This window comes from Pollicipes pollicipes, unplaced genomic scaffold (genome assembly GCF_011947565.3).
Source record: "Pollicipes pollicipes isolate AB1234 unplaced genomic scaffold, Ppol_2.1 Scaffold_7261;HRSCAF=8764_pilon_pilon_pilon, whole genome shotgun sequence".
NCBI classification, from domain to species: Eukaryota; Metazoa; Arthropoda; class Thecostraca; order Pollicipedomorpha; family Pollicipedidae; genus Pollicipes; species Pollicipes pollicipes.
The window spans coordinates 51,684,550-51,691,409 of NW_023597054.1; positions in this window are offsets into that span (position 1 = coordinate 51,684,550).

Below are 6,860 nucleotides of genomic sequence, written 5' to 3' on the forward strand. Positions count from 1 at the left end.
CAGCCGTCGGGCTACATGCAACAGCCTGTGGCTGGGGCGCATAGCATTATTGTGCCTGACGCATGGAAACTATCGCGACGGTAGCGGTCCAAAGCTGCCCGTGCAACGCGCCCAGAGGTAGGACCAGGCGCTGTGTTAGGTTCTTAAGCTGTGATGCTGGCGGCCACTGCTGTGAAGGGCCGGCAATGCCGCCTCAGGACCAGCGCAGCAACAATAGCATAGCAACATTGCAAGCACCGCTGATTGGGAAGCAGCTGTGAAGTGCCATAATGGCGAGCTGTACTGCGTAAAGGCCCTGATATGACATAATTTATAAAGATCCTTTGATTGATCTTGAACAGCTTAAACACCTGACAGGCGTATGGCCTGAGTAACCATACTCCCTAAAATCATTTGCACGAAGGGTTTTTGGCATAAGGTGAATGCAGCCATTTTATCACTGGCTCCACAAAGAAAATGAACCTGAAAAAGCTTGCTTTCATATCACAAAACCTGTAAAACAAATATTTGGAGCTTCAATATGACATAATATTTTCTATTCCTCATCAAGCCTTGTAATTTATAACCTCAGCTTTCATCCATTGATCTCAGAGTAGGAAAGGTACACCTAAGCAGCTGGAGTGAAATGGGCAGCTTAGACAGATTTAGAAGGTGCATCAGTATCTGAAATATATGCAGCCGCGGTTCAAGGCAATACAAAATATCAATGGACCTTAGATTGCCCCAAACCATGCCCCAGTTATGCACATTTTTATATAAATGCAACATGTTGTGTTTATATAATATTTATGCATCACCTTGTACTCAACATTTGCTCATATTGTTACGAGGAAATTGTGTTGATATACATTATGCAATGATTTGTAACAGATACAGTGCTGAGGATAGGGTTACAACTAGCATTCAGAATATTGCAATATTTGGCACAAACCATCAGTTTTTATAAATGTCGCAAATATGAAAACTTCCCTTGCATAAGCAGACATTCTAGTGTTGAAATTAATTTGATAGCCCTGTATCCTACGTGATCTAATTATTTCAGCATGAGACTTAGCATATATAGTAAATATTATTTATCTTGCTGACTAACTGTACCTTTCAGGTACAACACAAACCATTGCACCCATTAAATACATTAACTGCAACATTTGCTGCTTACATTGGATACATTTACCAAACACAGGTTATTGTTCAGTGCCAGGTTTATGCTGCATGCAGTTGTATGGAGCGATTGCATTTTGTGGTGGTGGCCTCCTCCAGCAATGTTGAAATGCACTAGCAAATGTTGGCTTGCCCTTCTCAGACTGTTGCTAGAATATTACAAAACAAACCAAGGTAAAAGTGACTATCACATCATGATCACCTGCTTTGGGCATTATTTGATGACATTGGCTGGACTTTTCAAGGAAAGACACAAAACTACAACTTTAAATAGCCTTAAATCAAAATGAGGTTTCCAGACACAATGAAAAACACACGTTTGGTGGAGGAGGTAGGTTCGCCCTCAGTATGCCACCACACCAATATGCCACACATATTGATTCTTCTGATCTGGAAAAAAAAAACATAACTTAAGAACAACATACATCTGATTAGCCCAGAGACATCTGAAATTACTTGAACACAATCTGATCCTCCAACCACGATCCCCAACACCGCACCACAATTCATCACTGCCAATTTTTGGTAAAATACCCTAAATCTGGTGTTAATCCCGATTCTGGTATACTTATAGCATGCGTCGGTACCTACTACTCAAAACTTTGGAGTACCCGGTGTTGTATTGCCCTGATAAGTGCGTGAGAACCCGTGATCTTCTGATTTCCTTGCCTTCGCTCACTGTTACTGCAGCCAGCAGTTAATGGCGCGCGAAATGCACATAAGAAGCCGAAATCGAAAAAAATGGTGACAGGGTTTCTTTATTAACGTCTGCAGAACATGCAGCTTTTGACTAAGATTACAGGGCACCTACAGAAAAGGGGGTTGCGTACTGCGGTTAATGCTACTTGTCAGCATCTTTTGGACGATGTTTTTGTTTTTACACAATTCTGTGTGAAAATCACCGCCTAAGCCTATGACTTAACGACGCGATTAGTAAATTCAAAACTTGCAGACTGCACGCTTTGTTAAGTGCGGAAAGTGTCCCTGGGACAGCGTCCTAGAATTGCGCACTTTGGGTGTAAAGCATCACACTATGAGACATTTTTCACTCCTTTTCCCCATATTTAATGTCAATTTTTCACTTTTGCCTGTCGTGACCTAATCGCACATGTCAAACCCATATTTCCCTTTCTGAGGTTTTCAGATGTCATCCAAAACCATCACTTGAAACCACTAAGCATAAGCAAGGCTCCACAGAACATTATGCAGAACCCATATTTCACTTCTGAGGTTTTCAGATGTCATCTAAAACCGAGCTCACTTGAAACCACCAAGCATAAACAAGGCTAACTACTATGTCCTGTCTATGGCTATGGCTATGTCCCGTCTCACCTACATCTGAACAATGTCTATGTATGCACAGAGCAAGGGCGCCGGGTACCTCCAAGCCCAAGAACCCGAGCGACCCTGTCCGCTTGCACGCATCAAGTTTGGTTTGTTTCCAAAATGCATCACAATCGGCAGCTGTGTGCCAAATACAAGATTTTCACGCATGCCCAATTTTTTGGTCTCACCACCACACCACGAAAGCAGATCCTAGTGCAAACACCAGCAAGGCCTGGTAGAGTTTTGCTCCATGTATTTATTTTACCCAAAGAAGCTTGGCCTCTAAATTGCATCGCTCCCGAAATGCAGGAGTGAAAAATTCAAAAAATGTCTTCTAAATAAAATTTACAGACTGAATACCACCATTTTAGCACTCACGTTAACAGATTCTAAGTCATATTGGCTGATAGCAAAATTGTGCCGAAAAAGCATCAGTCTTTACATTGATTTAACCACTTTGGTTTTTGTTGGTATCACACGGCTGTGATACCACTTTCTTCTTCCTTCCTTTCCGATTGCCTTTAGAGTTATCACATTTTGCTTAAAGTGTTGACCAATTTCTCTGCAAGATGCTCCAAATGCAAACTTAGACCTATTTTATACCTAAATTGGATTAATTCGCCAGCTGCCCAAACATTTTTGGTATGCACCGAAGAGTAAACAATTCACATGGAATGAAGGAGACAGTTGGAAGCACGGAACTCATTTTTACCGCTGTTTTTACCCGGTTTAACCCTCGGTTAGACGCTTTTTTGGTTCATGACCATGCCCGATAATGATAAATAAAATTCTTTCGAGTCCCTAACTCGCCCGGCTACCCGCAAAGCTCTCCTTATGCTGCCATACAGCTTTGGGACAGAACTGATGCAGCTAGCTAATATCGAAGTGTGATGCCTAAATTCTGCCCTCTGGAAGTGTTTATCACGCACACCTCGTACTTGTTTCGCATTTCAATCTCGTAGGTTGGTGGACATTACTGATATGCATATTTGGGGAGTGAGTGGGATGACTCAGTCTGTCAGCAAACCACGCGAATTGTGCTGACTTTGTTTTGGGGGAGCAGGAAGAAGTGTGCCCTGAACAAGCTTGAAGAGCATGAAAAAAAAGAAAAGAAAAAGGAAGTATCATGTGAACCAAGTAATTGCTTGCCTTACCTGCTTTCAATACATGATTCGCAAGTTGTAACCAGTTAGTCATTTTCTGTCTTAATCCATCGAGTTTTGTCATATGACAAAATTTGATTGATTTGATGATATTTGATTTAAAAATTTGTCATATTTGATGCCACAAGGCATGCAATGGGCTTATTTTGTTCCATATTCTTTATTATTTGCCCCAAATTTCTTGAAGTGGCCCCTCATGGTTGCTTTAAACAAATGTTTTCCATAGTTGTCACGGTTTGCTGACTAGCAAATGACTGTATTGTATATTTGCTTAAGTGCATGGCAAGGGCCAATAGGAATTGTGCAAGTATCGGTAACTCACAACTGCTGCTGTGATATTAACAGGTTAAACAGGATGAGATGAAGAAAGGCCTCTAGGTTCGACATAGTTGGGCTACTTTCATGGAAATAAGTATCGGTATTTTGTAAGGAGCAGTGGCAGAATGTTTGTTATCCCTGACCCCGTCTTAACAAAAGCCAGAGGTTTGTCTGTCGTGTTTGACTTGATGATGGGCTGATGTGTAGGAGTCCAAGTTTGTTTTTGTTTTGTTTTGAGTCCTTTATGCTTGTTAAACTTTCTATTGTTAGTTTTTCTCTTGAATTCCTTTGCTTTGTTTTGTGTTGAACATCCTGTGGAAGGGAACTGCAAAGTGCAGCATCAAATTATTGGTGTTACCTAATTGGTTACGCTCATTACGCCGTCACGAAATTACTATGCTTTAATATATTCTATTTCAGCTAAATAACATAAAATGTGTAAAACAAAACAGTTTTGCCAGGTTTATTACATTACATCCATGCCAACTTGAATTAGATGTCTTCGTTTGCTGAAGCATCAGCCACTGGCTTAAAAGTTCCATCTTATGTGCATCGAATTTTTCACTCCCGCATGGTCTTTTTGCGACGGAACTGTTCCCTCCCACCCTAGGTCAAAAGCGATTCCAGCTCACTGTCCTGGAGGTTATCTTTACAACTCATGTTTGTTTTCGTAGCTTTTTTGCAGTATGCAACAATATGCCACGGTTATTGGTGCCACTGATATACGTCAATGATACCACTGGGGGCAAATATTCGTCGAGAAATATTATTGTCATCCTTGTTTTCACGCAGCATTACACAAATGCGCGATGGTGGTCCTGGGATAGGGCGTGGATAGTGGTAAAAGAGGAATGTGACCATTTGAAAGCCAGCATTACCCTGTCTCAAAAAGATTTTTTGCACATCATTTGTCTTGTAATTTGTAACTTGGGGTTGATAAAGTACAAATTACAACTGTTTCGCAAAACCAGCGCGGATTCTTGAATCGAAGTTGTAAAACTCAATGTCGTGTGTAGGTTACCACCAATCAGCATTGTTGTCAGGGTCGTATAAGAAGTACGCCCGACCCACCATTTAGCACCTCATATTCCCAACGTTGACGTGACGTCACTAGAGACTAGACACACGCGGCCCGCACAGTGCAGATCACGAGCTGAACACTTGCGTTTCCGTCGGTCTCAGTTGCGTTGCTTGCCAAATTGGCTCGGAATAAGGTTTCGTTTTTCTTTCTGCAGCGAGAAATATGTCACAGGAAGGTATTAACTGTAAGTTCGATGCCAATATTATCTAAATTGAGTTCCCCGCAGTAAGCGAGACGGTGTCAATGCCTGAAGTCAGCCTCGCCGTTATCGCTGCCGCCGTTTATACTGCCGCCGGCTTCTGTGTCAACCATGTGTACGTACACGGGAGCGCGCTCAGAATCTCAGTGGAGCAGGGACTCGACCACAGGACTTTATCAAAGGCCCTTGATGTAGAATTCTCCAGTGTTTTGAGCGGGCCCCAATACCTTTTCCTTTTGTTTCTTTGTTGCCCTCTTATTTCGAAGGACGTGTTCGTTGAGCGGGCCCGTGGATTGGACACTGAGGGGGCCACTTACTTTTGCCGTTCAGACAGCGCCGTGAGTGAAACACTGGGAGCCAGGGGATACTTACGTTGAAGCATTCTGGTGACAGTGAGCCAAGCCTCCTGATCGATTCGGAGATCATCTGAGGAATACATGTCTCACTGTTGCCCTTCATGACGAAGGCTGCCCTGTGATGGGAGCGGTTGGCCTGGCAGGCATCGGTGAGAACATACCACATTAAGTTTTTGATTCTCTGTCAATAGCCAGCTCTGATAAAATTGAAAATTTGAGGGATGAATGGGGCGCCCCTTGGACATGCCCCTGTGTATCAATCTGAACTACAGCGACAGGTTTTAAAGACTGCGACCTTGCGGACAAGGGTTGCTTTGTTTGATTTGTGAGGGCCCTTGTGTGACAACCTTCTTCATATTTTAAAGAACTTCAATGACATCAAATTGAGAAAAAACCACCGCGCGTCAAAATTAAGTGGCCGGTGGGACACATTTGGGTCGAGGTTAGGTTGTCGAGTTCTCGCAAAGGCGTAATTTTGCTATATAAGTCCTGGGGGGGGGGGGGGGGGGGCGTGGAAATAAGCTCACTCTACCGCGGAATCTACGTCTCGGCGGATTTGGCCGACTTGCTTCTGATAGTTGGGGACGTGTCCCGAGCTCCCCCCACCACCGCACACGCACAACTGAATAGGAAACTACGTCCCTGAGTTCTCGACCAGTCCCCAGTCATTGCGAAAAAGTTGACGCGTTTGCTTGCAGAATAGAAACACGGACCGAAATGGCACGCCCTTTATGATTACATTCAATTCTTTAAAGATTTGATCCGGATCGTTTGAATGAATGGATTTATGGTGTCAGAGCTGACGTTAAGCAGTGCGTGTTTTTTTAAGCCCTGACCCCAACCATCCGATCGCGCAATGCCAGGCAAGGGCATAATTTAGTGACGAAAGTTTAACGTGCCGCAATGCTCGGTGCGGTTATAACGAGTGCCCACAGCGACTCGACCCCCTCCCCAACACGGGTGGGTGGATCGGAAGGCAGGCGCTCTACCCAACTGAGCCACCGGGACGGATGATGCATTAAAACAAAGTTTGAAAAGTCATTAGTTGCCTTGCTTCGAATCACTTTGCGTGCTGCATCTGCCCTATGTTTCCGCCGCGCCACGGCGACTGAGTCAGCGGCAGCAGGGCCAATGTGACGTGGCTCCAGTGACGTCACCGCCCTGTACTCAGCCGCACGGTAACCCACCAACAGAAAATCCTGTGATGCCCCGACCCCCTCGAGTGTTTTATCCCCCACCAGACGTCGCCAACGTCC